Source organism: Peromyscus maniculatus, chromosome X, assembly GCF_049852395.1.
Source record: "Peromyscus maniculatus bairdii isolate BWxNUB_F1_BW_parent chromosome X, HU_Pman_BW_mat_3.1, whole genome shotgun sequence".
NCBI classification, from domain to species: Eukaryota; Metazoa; Chordata; class Mammalia; order Rodentia; family Cricetidae; genus Peromyscus; species Peromyscus maniculatus.
In genome coordinates, this window is record NC_134875.1 from 107,334,261 (window position 1) to 107,348,632 (window position 14,372).

Sequence of the window (14,372 nt, forward strand, 5' to 3'; positions counted from 1 at the left end):
AATAAGTTTTTCCAATAGCATTCTCGGAAGTCTCCAGAAGGAAGATGGGGTCCCAACAACAACAAGTCTACCCAATCCAGAATTATGCCATGGTAATCATCATCATACTACACTTCTTGTCAGAATTTCAGACAATCATACCCATTACTCTAAGACTTGCTGCAGAACCTACAGTTAGTTTAACTGAGATTTAACTATCTGAGTTTTCTCATACTACCCAGCAGAGATAACATCACCCCCTAAACAGCAGGAAGCAATTCTAAGAAAACGATGCCCCTTCTCCCTTAGGTTTCATATTTCTCAGGGTTATGGATGATGGTTATAGGGTTGGGGGTGGAAGAAAATATTAAACTCAGTATTCTCCTTAAAAAAAAAGGAAAAAGAAGAAATGGAATGGATAGGTATAAGATATTATGGTAGATCATTGTATATACTAGTAAACAAATTTAGTAAAATAACAACCTTAGATAATTTTCACTGTAACTTGTACTGTTATGGATTCTTATATGTTGATACAAATGTAAACTATTTTTATATTCCTGTTTAAGATAATTTGTATATTGTTACAAATACAGAACTATATTTGTTATAATGTACATATATTTCTACTCTTATTTGAAATATTTGTATATTGATACAAATGTAAATTTATATCTGTCATACTTTATGTATGTTCTACTTCTGTTTAGGATATTCGGTATATTGATATATATTTAAGATTATTGTCATATTGCATATCGCACTATATATTCCTACCTCTGTTATAAATATCTTGTGTATTGTCATAATTTTGAAGTCATCGTTCTTCACCATACATTTGCTTATAGACTGTTTACCTTGTTTACATGAAGCCTTAGTCCTTAGGTTATTTCAGTAGATAAGACTTATAGATTTATAGTTACCTATGCCTGTCATCTCTATAGTTACATTAGTTAGGTTATCCAGATTTACAGATACATAGGTCAGATGGACAGGTAATCTTCAAACACTTCATAGACCTAGAGAATATGGCATTTAAATAACTTAGAATTCTGTTGACATGAGATACAATTGTTCCTGGCTGCGCCAATTTGATCCCGAGAGAATGTTGGGCTTCTAAGACATTTCCATTTGGAAGTTTGTCTTCTTGGCACAAAATGGCCTACTGAGCAATGAACTGCCCTTGCCTTGACGGCTGACAGTACAAATGCAATGATGTCCTTTCTGGACAAGCGGACACAAGGAAAGCGACCACTGTACTCTGCCAAGACAGGGTAAGATGGTCTTTCAGAATTCCTGCTTCTGAAGATGGTCTGTCAGATACTCTAGGTCTGTAGCCAATTTGAATGCACCAACAATGCTGAGAAACATTAGGTGACTGTTCAGGCTGCCAGCTGTCTCTGTCTACTCTTGCAAGACTCCCGAAAGTTGCTTGAATCCATCTTCCATTTCTCAGGTACCATTATGTTCCTTCTCAGGTCTTTGATGGGATTGAAGACTAGCAGTTATAGTTACAACTTAGTATATATAATATCTTAGATAGAACATATTAAGTATTAGATTCAGGTTCTTTAGGATAGGATACCTTTTGGAATGATCTTTATAACATGCCATTTACCTATGCTCTATACTTCTTTGGATTTTAGTATGTGTTTCTTGCTTGATATTGTTTGCATTGGTTGTAGTTCCATCTTATCTAGGTCATTATCCCTCATTATTCCTGGACAATATTTGATAACCATTCCTTTGTATATAGTCTTGTACTAGTTTAGAACCTTCTTATTTAGACAAAAAGGGGGAGATGTAGTGGGTAGCTATTTCAGCTTGGATCTGGAAGTTCCAACCCCCATTGAGACTCTGGCAACTGTCACGCCTACGAGGCGGGGCCAAGGGAGGCATCTGGAGACCCGAGACCTGGATGGGCAAGCACTCTCTCAGTTTCTGAACCCTGGACGGTGGAGGTTGACTGAGCAGAGCTCCAGAGAACACCGCTGGATTGTGATACACCTTCCCCAGACCCCCGCAATCTATCAGTTCCTTCATTTGTAAGTCACCCACTAAATAAATCTTCCTTTTAACTATGTGGAGTGGCCTTTATAATTTCCCCAATAATAACTGCTTGGTCATTAGCTCAGGCTTAATTCTGACTAGCTCTTATACTTAAATTAACCCATAATTCTTATTTATGTTTAGCCACATGGCTTGGTACCTTTTCGCAGTTCTGCCTTGTCATCTTACTTCCTCTGTGTCTGCCTGGCAACTTCTGTCTCAGCCTTCCTCTTCCCAGAATTCTCCTTGTTTGCTTGTCCTGCCTATACTTCCTGTCTGGCTACTGGCCAATCAGTGTTTTATTTATCAACCAATCAGAGCAACACATATTCACAGCATACAGAATGATATCCCCTATCACAATGGAGCCCTAGATCTCCCCCGCCATCTGCTCTAAAAGAACTTAAGACATTTCCCTCCAACCAAAGGGACCTTGTATACCATTCTTCCTTGACTTAATGGGCCTCATATCTTCCTACTAAAACCAATGGGGAACTCAGACCTATTCACTCTGAACAAGGAAACTATAGACCTTCTTCCTCTACCCAACAGTTTCTGAAACCTATGCCCCATGACCAAGAGGTCCTTCAAACTTTCTCCATTACATCATGGGGACTTGCCGGGCACTGGTGGTACACATGTTGTGCCCAGATCGCAACCCCCAGAGAGACCACCAAAGACAAGCATGCTGGAATGCAAAAGCAAGGTTTAATTCGGAATATCCAAAAGCAATACAAGCCTAGGCAGGGACTTCATCCAACAGATCCAACACAGCAGACGCTGTAAGAAGTGCCTGCCTCTCTGCAAGCTCAGTTTTTAAAGGCAAAAACTACAAGGTTACATCATTTAGGGATGCTAGTATGGGTACAATTCTGATTGGCTCACTTCTAGGGATTTTCTAGAAATCACGGCTTAATCTTACTTCTAAGGGGGTGGTTGCCCACCACCATTTCTCATTGGCTGCCCTCAGGTGAGGACATTTCTATGGTCAGTTACTCTGAAAAGCAGGGTTGGAACATTATTTGGTCAAACAGTTACCTAGGGAACCAGGGAGAGGACATTCCATAGTCTGGCAGTCATTACCTCGTGACTCTGTACTTTTACAATTCCTGGTCTCTGGAATCTGGACTGACTGGTTTCAGTAACTCATGGCCCATTCCTGTAACTCATCGCCTGTTCCAGTAACTCATGGCCTGTACCTAAAAGGAGAAATCATAGGCCTTAGTTTTAGGGTGAAAACATTTTGGTCTTATTTTGGTTCCACATTTCCCCCTTCTCATGTGCCTAATGGAACCCAATCATGGGTTTTGGACAGTTAGCTTATAAGTATCCCTCTCTAATAATGGCCATGTATAGTTAGCCATCTTGTCTCTATGCCAGGAAGTTTCCTTTTGATCCAGCATTTCAGCCTTTTCTGAACAGGGAACATGGGACCTTAGTAAAAGATGGCTTCCAGCCACATAGCTGCCCATGAGGTCACCAGCCAAGATGGAGGAAGCCACATGGTTGCTGTTTAAAGAATATTTTTCTAAACAATAATTAGTTGCACACATACACACAGTTGGATCCAAGTTACACACATACATACGTACAGTTAAAGCTTGCTTACATTTACACATGTAGTTAAATCCAAGTCACATACCTGTCCACATACACATATACATAGCAGTTTGCAGAATCATTAGCCATTTTTAAAATGAAAAACCAGAATTAACTTTTAAATTCAATATTTACAGGTATAAGAAACCATAACAAACAGTTTACATCACATCCCCTCTGACTTTCTACAACCTTCCATGTACCCTCAGTCTGTTCCTTTGATTCCTCAGACATTTACTTTAGACAAAATCTGCTTTTCCTTTTCTTTTTAAAACAGAAACTCTTACCAAAGTCTTTCTTGTGATTTCCCTCAGTAGTCTAGAATATATTGTAAAGCTACAATATTTTAAATGAGAACAGAAGTATATGCATATAACAAGAATGACTCTAAATTTCCATCAGCACTGTACCACAGACAAGAAACTGTTGGTTAGCCTTGTAACATAGCCACAGTAGCTTAGCAACTATAGGCATTGACATTCCATTCTACTCTGGGAGCCAAACCTTGATCAGGTTTTAGCCCCCAGAGCAGGTCTTGGGAGCTCTACCCAACAGCATGGAAGAGGAAGAGGATGGGGAAAGGAGTGCACTATGGGGACAAAAGATTGCTGTTAACCTCAGATTCTCAAGTACACAAGAATGGCAGACTGGAAGGGACTACTTGTCCCCGACTGGGCCGACAGACTGGTAGGCCACTCCTCAGCTGTGACCCTGGAGGGCTAGCTAGTTCTCCACCAGCCCCCACACTCTGAGCTCCTCCAGGCTCATGCTGGCTCCCATTAGCTCTGCCCCATGTCCACACGGGAGCCCAGCCAGGACCTGCCTGCCATGTCCGGGCCCCATGGTGCTCACATGCCTATTCTCCATGCAGCCTCTGGGCCCACCTGGCCGCCACCTGCATTGTGATGTAAAGCCTCCACTCCACGGCTCCCTGAGCTGGGCCCAGTGGTGCTCACAGGCTGCCTAGCCCACTCAGGGGCGCTCTGTAGTAGAGACTGAGCTGTGCAGCCACTGCCTGCTGGACTTGTTGCAGTGCTTTCCCACCCACTGCCTACGCTCTGGTCAGAAAGCAAGGAAGCAGAAAACCAGTTCAACTAAAGGGATCTCCGTCCCTTCCACTGGCCATCCAGCCTAGAAATCACAATGCACACTAGCCCAGGCATAAAACACGCACATATGTGGCCACAGTTCTCACACACTTACACATTTATATAGGTAGGACATTCTAACATCCAGGGCTACACTGAGAAACCCTGTCTCAGAAAAAATAAACAAAACTAAACAAATAAATCATGGAGCCTCACACCCTTTTCATTTACTTAATGGGTACTTTGAGCTTCTATTTCCCCAGTGGTCCTCAGACCCAGGGTTACTTCACTGAAAGTCATCTGAAATCAAAGGGGCCTCAGACTTCTCCCTCTGTCGAAAATAGGATATAATAGCCTCTGGCCTATACCTTTTGACCAAGGTGCTCTCAGGCTTATTCCCTCTGACCAATGTAGCTTCTGACTTTTCTCCCCTAACCCATCAATAAAGGATGGCCTTTGACATGCCATTTTGGACTAAAGGGGACATCAGAGCTTCAATCTATACATAGAGTCAGAAGACTCCAGGCACTCGTGGGTAAAAGTTGAAGACATTTGGCTACCTTCTGCAGTGAAGGAAGGTCTAAATACAATTCATTGTTGGGAAGTGCTTGGTTTAGTGTGTAATATTCATATCTGTGAATATTTAGCAGCATATCAGGAAGCTGTGTAAGTTTTCTTCCAACAAGATGGATGGTGCTCTAGCTATGTCCCCTCTTCATGTATGCTCAGCTGCCCAAGTCTAGACATGGAGGATGGATGGGGGGGCACTCCATTTCTGATGACTTACTGGATTCTGAGATCCAGTTGCTAAACTTGGCACTGGAGACCTCATACCAGAGTTGTTGAAGATCTGCTGATTAGAAACAAGTATCCCTGGACCCTGTGGTCACAAGGAGTAAATCTTTGGCCCCTTTGGTTATAGGAATTAATCCTGATTTTTGGTCAGATGGGGAATGCTGGGCCTATTTGGTCACGGGGTGAGTTTTCAAGCTCCCCTGGCAAGAGATCAAAGTTCTGAGGTCCTTTGGACAAAAGGAGAAGGCCTGAGGACCTGCATGAACTAGGAGAAGCCCTGAGGCACCTAGAGAAAGACAATGAAGCACGCTGCTTTGAGCAAAGATGGAAATTATACTGCCCCTCTTTCAGAGATTAATTTTGTGTCCTTGGACACAAGAGGAAAGTCTGAGGTACCTTTCAGCTGAAAGTATAGTTCTGAGGGACCCCTGGCCAGAGATGTAAGACTTTAGGTCCTATTTTGAAAAGATTTAGTGCCTCTTTGTCATAGAGAGCACTTGTGAACCCAAGTAGACAAAAAGGGAAGATCTGAGGAACTTTTAGTGATAGGGATTGGGTCTTAGACAAATGGGTACACAGGAGCATTTCTGAGGCCCTCATGGGTGGAGAGGAGGGCAGAAGTCCACTTTGTAAAAAGTGTAGGCCCTAGTTCCCATTGAGAAAATAGGTAAAGACTAATGTTTTTTGGGCACATTAGATTGGAGGCCCCCTTGGGCAGAGTGAAAAGATCTGAGACCAAGGAAACCTTACACATTGTTTTTCTTCCACAACAGGCTTGGAACCTTCCTCAGTGAACCAAGGGTTACTCAGAGCCATCTTTTCTGAACAAGGAACCAGCAGAACTTCGCATCTGATTAGAGATGGGAGCGCTGATGACTTAGGTATATGGGGACTATATAAGGCCCCCTTAATATAAGGGAACTGTCTGAGTAACCCTTGGTAGAAGGGATAACTCTGAGGCACCCTTGGTCAGATAGGAAAAGTCTGACATAATTTAATCAAAGGGGAGATGTGAGAGGCCCCTTGTAAAGAAGGGAAAAAGTCTGGGGCCTGTCACATGTTGAAATACCAAAGTATTCAGGTAAAGGTTTAGGTCTGAATCACCTTATAATTGTGGAAATTTCCTGGCTTTGCTAGATCATTCACAAATTCCCATACTACCTTGGGCAGAAGGTGAGAGTCTGTACATTCTGTGCACTGACAGAAGGTCTGGTAGCTGCTGTCAGCTTCCAACTCTCCTTGGCAGTATAAGGTGTCCAGATCTTAAGCATTATACTATGGGCTCCCTCTACTCTAGTGCAGCTGCTCTCAACCTGTGGCTTGCAACCCCTTTGGGGGGGTCACATATCAGATATCCTGTATACCAGATATTTACATTTTGATACATAACTGCATAAAAATTATGAAGTAGCAACAAAATAACTTTATGGTTGGGGGCCACCACATGAGGGACTGTATTAAAGGGTCACAGCATTTGGAATGTTGAGAACCACTGTGGTCTAGTGAGTTTCCTGCTGCTAATTAGACTCTGGCCTGTTGGTTCTGCCAGAGTATCCACGCAGTCCCTATGCCTCCTTAAATTATTCCTCCCCTGCCAAGGCTCTGCCCATCAAGCCACAAGTTACCTTCATCATATCTCTACATGGTCTCAATGCCCCAGTAAATTCTTTCCACTCCTTCTGAGACTTTGGCCAGTCCTGCTCAGCCTCTGAACTCATCTCAGCATACTTCCAAGAGGCTCAAGTACCACAGTGATTTCTTTGCCCTATCAAGCCTGCCACTTCTCTCCTTTTGTTCTGCCTCAGTGGTTCCACCTCAGTATTGTTTCCTTTGGTCCTAATGACCATGATCTCATTTGATAGAGTATCTTTGTGGGAAAACTGGATTCCTCTGAGATTCCAGATGACTTTGCTCAGTCTTGTCAGTCAGCACAGCAAGGAAAGCCTCTGCAGACAGCCTCTCTCCCAAGGTAGCCTGTCTTACCTTGAGCAAACCATTTCAGGAAGGAGAAGGTGCTGGAGAGATCCATGGGCTACAGTTTTAACATTTTCCTCATTCTTAACCTCCTCACCCCACCCCATAAAGAGTAATAGCCAGCTTTTTCCCTTGGTAGACTCCTCACTTTCCCAAAGAGAGGCTGTCCCCCACTGTGTGTGCTAATAAACAGTCCCACCTGTTCAAGGTCTGACTCTGATATCTTCCTTCTTTCTGTGTCTTTATGCCGCCTCAGAAATCTAACATCATTCAGCTTCCACCAAGACCTAAGCTAGTCCTGTCCCATCACAAAGTGAGTCTTTTCCCCAAAGAGCAGCAGTTCTCAACCTGTGGGTCATAACCCCCACAGGGGTCACATATCAGATATCCTGCATATCAGATATTTATATTATGAATCATAACAGTAGTAAAATTACAGTTATAAAGTGAAAATAATGTTATGGTTGGGGGTCAGCACAACATGAGGAACTGTGTTAAAGGGTGGCAGCATTAGGAAGGCTGAAAACCACTGCCATAGCAGAAAGCTGCCCCTATCATCAATGAGAAAAAGCTGATGTTGCTATCAACAGCAGAGAATACAGAGAATCATAACTTTTCAAGAGGCAGAGAAAAAGCAATGGCATCGTGCTCATCTCCAAATAAGACATTTTAAACACTCTTCTAATGCTCAGGGGACATTGTAGAAGAGGTGACAGAAGTATATACAAGCCAGAAAAGGGGTGAAGGAGTATGAAACACCATTCTGCAGATTCAATACAAGTATTAACATTAACTCACAGCTTCAGTTACTGTGCTGTGTGGTATTGTATTCCCTCAAATATTGTGCATTCTAATAAACTTATCTGGGGTCAGAGACAGAGCAGCCACAATATTAAACATAAAGGATAGGCAGTGGTAGCACACGCCTTTAATCCTAGCATTCCAGAGGCAGAAATCCATGTGTTCAAGGATACAGAGAGGCATGGTGACTCATCACGCCTTTAATCCCAGAAAACAAGCCTTTAATCCCAGGGAGCGGTGGTAGAAAGCAGAAAGGTACATAAGGCATGAGGACCAGAAACTAGAAGCATTTGGCTGGTTAAGCATTTGGCTGGTTAAGTGTTCAGGCTTCTAGCAACACAGTTCAGCTGAGACCCATTCTGAATGAGGACTCAGAGGCCTCCAGTCTGAGGAAACAAGACCAGCTGAGGATCTGGCGAGGTGAGGAAACTGTGGCTTGTTCTGTCTCTCTGATCTTCCAGTGTTCACCCCAATAACTGGCCCCGGGTTTGATTTTATTAATAAGAACTTTTAAGATTCCCGCTACAGTGCTGGGCCAACACAAAACAAACACTAGCAGTAAGTTAAGTATAGCGACCACATTTGACCTCTGAACTCCTGGCTTTTGATGGACTCTGGATAAGGAGAACTACTGTACACTATTGTGTACCCTTTGCTGAGTTCACCAGGCTCCAAAAGACACGTCTAAACCTATGGTCACACAGACAGCCCTGGTTAACAGCAGTGGTCACAAAAGAAATATATTCATGAATGAGAAAACTTGGTGGTGAAGGTGAGTGAATAGGATACCCTGGGGAGGTGGAGGTAAGAGTGATTATTATCCACTGCTTAAAGGTACAAAATTCTCTGGAAACAAACTTAATATAAATATTTAAAAACCAGAACCAGAATCTAGCATCCTGGCAAATTCTGTGGCAGAAAACATAAGGGGTATGGAGTGAGACAGAAAGCCAGAGGAGAAATGCCAGTGTGACAGAACCCACTCCATTGGTGCAGTAGTATTCCTTAGAGTGTGTCTTCACAACTTCCTTTCCATTGGGCCTTCCTTCTGTTACTCCCAACACCACAGCATTGTGGATCAAATTTCTGATGTATGAACAATCAAAGCATAACAGAGAATAGTGGTGATATCAAATACACTTGGGAAATAACAATTTATGTATTTTTGATTGTTTGTTTTTTCGAGACAGTGTTTCTCTGGGTAGTTTTGGTGCCTGTCCTGGCACTCACTCTGTAGCCCAGGCTGGCCTCGAATTCACAGAGATCTGCCTGCCTCTGCCTCCCGAGTGCTGGGATTAAAGGCGTGTGCCACCACTGCCCAGCTATGTAATTCTTTAAGTAAACTTAAAACACAGTATTGGGCCTGTTAAGATGGCTCAGCAGGTAATGGTATTTGCCACCAAGCCTCTTGAGTTTTATCCTCAAGGTCTACATGGTAGAAGGAATGAAAAGACTCCATAACATTATCTTCTGATTTGAGCATGTGTGCTATGACACATGCATCCACAGAACAAACAAACAAACAAATATAACAACCTAAAAAGTAAGAACACAGTGTCTTTCACTTCTCATACACACCTTGGGAAGAAAAAATACCCCACAGTTTACTACCCCCTTAAGGTATAAAAATCTGAGGTACACACACACACACACACACACACACACACACACGTGTTTTCCCCTAAATGTCCATTAGAAGTACATAGATTTGTTTGATTTTCCATTAGTAAATATTCTTTCTGTTTTTTTCTGGCTATTTGCTGGAATTAAAACTTTTTTATTGCTTCATTTATTAATGAGTAATTGGAATTTAAAATCATAATCCACTAGCTCCTAAATGCTACTGAAACTATGCTGCATGCCTTTAATCCCAGCACTCGGGAGGCAGAGCCAGGCGGATCTCTGTGAGTTCGAGGCCAGCCTGGGCTACCAAGTGAGCTCCAGGAAAGGCGCAAAACTACGCAGAGAAACCCTGTCTCGAAAAACCAAAAAAAAATGTACTTTATTTTAGCCAGGCAGCGGTAGTGCATGCCTTTAATCCAGGCAGCTCTCTGTGAGTTTGAGGCCAGCCTATTCTATAGAGCAAGACCCAGGACAGGCACCAAAAACTACACAGAAAAGCCCTGTGTTGAAAAACCAAAAAAAAAAAAGTACTTTTTTAAAAAATTAGTCTATAAACATAGAAATTGCATAAAAAATACAGATTACAGTGAAATGTTGGCAAAATAGCTCCCAGCTGGACTTGAGTCAAGAACAGGAACTGCATGTCTGGGGCAGCTGGAGGCCAGAGTCCAACCAGAGCCCACGGTCAGCCTATCAATCTGTAAACAATAGTTTCAAGTCGTAATTAGCACTTTAACTACTTGGGAACTGTAGCATGATCATTCCTGTGTTACACTTTTTAAAATGCTTTTTAGGTCTGAGCAGATAAAGGCACTTCATATTATTGTTTTAACAGTAAAATTTTTTGATGAAAAAGTTAATAGAAATGTATTATGGCTCTGTCATAGTCAGAAGAGGTGATTGCATTGATTTTTTTTTTCATTTTCTAAGAAACACAATTTGATCTTTTGGCTTCTGTCTATCAGATATTAAAAAAATACATCTGTTATCAAAAGGTTTAATGCCCAGTGAGTTTTAAAAACTTAGGTGAAGTGCAAGTCGTGCCAGCTGCTCAAAAGCTGCACACACACCCGCTTCTCGTGCATTTCTGATGGAGAGAAACCAGCAGTTCTAAGGAACTTTAGATCCAGTAACCTAATGGGCAGTTTCAAGCTATTGTGAAAGACCACTTAAAAGAGTTTCAACTCCTTGATTTCAGAGTAATATAAAAATAACTGTACCACTAAAGGAAGAAACAGCAAACAAGATCAGCTCAGAATTCTATCCGAAAATTCTCTTCTCAAGAATGCTGATTAGACTAATACCATACTTCTAAAAACAAAGCAAGTATTTTTAAAAGCTAAACAACCCACATAACATACATTGATTATAAAGTTAAAAAAGCACAATTAGATTTCCTCACCTAATTTAGGATTCTGGGAATATAGCATAGTACCTAAAAACATTAAAGGGTACTTCATATTAACCTGACTTTGGGAAACGACCTTTTGAGGCTTCAAATCCTATTCTGTCCTTCCAGTTATGTCTCTCTGTTTCTCATTTAGGGTTCAAGGTACACTATGCAGGACTATGTTTCTATTAAACTAACTTCACACCTGCACACAAAGTTGAAATGTGTTAATTCCCAGAAGAGATTGCCTCAAATGCTACCAGCCCATGAGTCTTTCCATTTAGCTCACCACAAACAGCTTATTGTTCTTCAAAATCAAGTTTTATAAAATACTGAATAATTACATATACAAAAAGTTATGACAAACACCATGAAAACTGAAGGGCACTTGGAAGAGTTGGCACAAATTTTGCTTTAAAAAGCTATTTTGAAATAACAGGTTCACCTAAAATTTTCAAAGACCTAACACATGACCTCTGAGGGCACAGCACTGACAGAATCATCTCTGTATTCTTGAAAAAGCAACACTTCACACTTCTCCCTTGCAAATGCTTCCCTAACATACACACACAATGAAAGCTAAGGTAAAACCAAGAGGAAAGGTAACCAAGGTCTCTAGCAACTGGATTTGCTGCCTGTGTTTCTCATTCCAAAGGAAGAGGAGACACCATCCTGCAGCAAGCACTTTATACATAACTGGGCTTTTGCAGAGTCAGTCGGCACTTGATACCCCAAATCTCTGGGTTCTTTTTGCTGTCCATAGTTGGCCTCGCAATGGTGGTGAAATAGGCACAATTAATCTGCACGTGAGGAAGGGATTCTCTCAACAGCTTAAGGGTACCATCTGGCACGATTCCAAAAACTTGTAGTGTTTTTAGTGTGGGAATTCCTCTAAGTTCAAGTAGAGTTTCAGGTATTATATCATAGCACCGGCTGAGTGAGAGGTGTTGGAGGTAGTTGAGGTGAAAAAATTCTGGAAAGCAGTCACTCGTTAGCAAGATACTGTCACTTAGATCGAGGTGGACAAGGTTGGGGCACCGTTTAATTAAGGTACAAAGATCTGTTTTCTGGAAGTTCTTTCGGTAGCCACTGAGGTTGAGCTGGGTGATGGTCGCTGATAAATGTGCCACAGCCGCTTGCACATGCTTTTTAGTGAACTCAGAGCACCAGGAGAGATTCAGCTCAATCAGTCTGCAACAGCTGCTTAGCAGGGTCGCCACAGCGGATCCAGAAAATCCAGAGCACCCACAAAGGTTTAGTCGCACCAGGTTTTCATTCTGTGTGAGAGTGTTGACAATGGGATCCGAAAGCTGTAGGCCTTCCAGGCTTAGATTCTGCAGCTTGGAGCATCCAGACAGAATCCCATGGAGGTTTGACACATTTATAATTGAGTTCGACAGGTCCATGTGCTGTATTCGAAAAGAGCTGAAACTTTCACCCAATGGTTGCTCCATAAACGATCCTGGGCAACGGAAGGCGATCACCCCTTTAGAAAGCAAGCGGACAGTCACATCGGGGTGCAGATTTTTACCTGCGAGGTCGAGGGACTGCCAGAGGGACTCATCGAGTGAGAGGCGGTACCACCTCTTGCAGACTCCAGAGACTGTCAGCAGCTCAGGGAGGCACAGGAAGGAAAAGATTCCAAGGAGCAGCTCATCTGGAAGCAAGTTCCAGGAAACACCTGGAAAGTTCTCTTGATTGAGCTTAGGTCTACGGATGATCACAAAGTCTTTGTCACGGCCCTTGATCTTTAGCCATTTCCTTGGAGGGTTCTGGGGGTGACCGAGGTTTGAGAGCAGTTCATGTGGAATGTTCTCACTGTTCACCTCCTCCTCCAAGGCAGAGACACCCATACCTGATAGTAGTTCAAAAGTCTTGCCGGAATCACATCCCCACATAAAGCTGGTGGTGACACGGCTACTTTGGTCTGGAATCTTCTGAAGGTGCTTCCTGTTCATTGTGTCCAAGGATTCAGGGGTTTTGAATGTGTCCATTAATTGAAGATCTGCCTATCTCTCAGACTCCCACTCCAGAGCGCGACGAAAAGCAACGAAAAGCGATGCCAGGGCCCCAACTGCCGGACTGCGAACTACCAACGGTCCATCACCACAGTGCGCATGCGCAGGCTCAGAAATTCGGCACTCTTCAGCAGCTGCCATTTGATGCCCCATTGCCTGCTGGGAATTGTAGTTCTGAGCCTGGCTCACAGTCCGCCTAGGTTAAACTCCTACTTCCTCCATTATTCTGTTCTGAAACTATGCTCTTTTCACATTTATCTTTCTTTCTTTTTTTTTTTTTTCGAGACAGCGTTTCTCTGCATAGTTTTGCGCCTTTGCTGGATCTCGCTTTGTAGACCAGGCTGGCCTCACAGAGATCCGCCTGCCTCTGCTTCCCGAGTGCTGGGATTAAAGGCGTGCACCACCACCGCCTGGCCACATCTATCTTTATAAGATACATCCATCAAGATGGATCTTCCAATTGATGTCAAGGTAAATGGTGATCTGGTAGAAAACTTAAGACACCACAGGAAACAGCTTTGTTTATGATGTGATTACTTTTCATTTGCCTACTTTGGTTAAATAATTAAATTTGTAAAATAGAAAATACATAGTGATATTTCTCTGAAACAGCAGGTAAAAATATGTGTATATAGTTGATTGCCATGTAAAGTAGGGAATGTGAAATCTTTAAGAACTGCTTGCTGATTTATAATACCAAGAGTTGATTAACATAACAAGAAAACCTCAAGTTTCTTTTCTAAACTAAGCAACAACAGGAAGACAAGAAAAATCACAATAAACACAACAGCAAAAGAATATCCAAATCATCCATGGCATCAAGGAGGTAGGGCAGCAATCTGAGTGCCAGTCCTACTACCTGGGTGGCCTGCTAAGGGATAGAATTAAGTGCATGTGCTACCACCGCCCAACTTCTTTGTTTACTTAAAATGGCTTGCTATTTCCTCTGACCTCTAGGCACACTTTATTTATTAAAGTACAAATAAAATATCACCACATTTCAGCACAAATACAGTATCACCACATTTCTCCTTTTTATCTAATAAAAAATAAAAA

General features: G+C 42.3%; 1 pseudogene; it reads right to left on the reverse strand.

The window, feature by feature from the left end:
• Positions 1–11,597: 11,597 nt before the first annotated feature.
• LOC102913907 (S-phase kinase-associated protein 2 pseudogene) lies at positions 11,598–13,395 on the reverse strand (annotated as a pseudogene).
• Between the last annotated feature and the right edge of the window lie 977 nt (positions 13,396–14,372).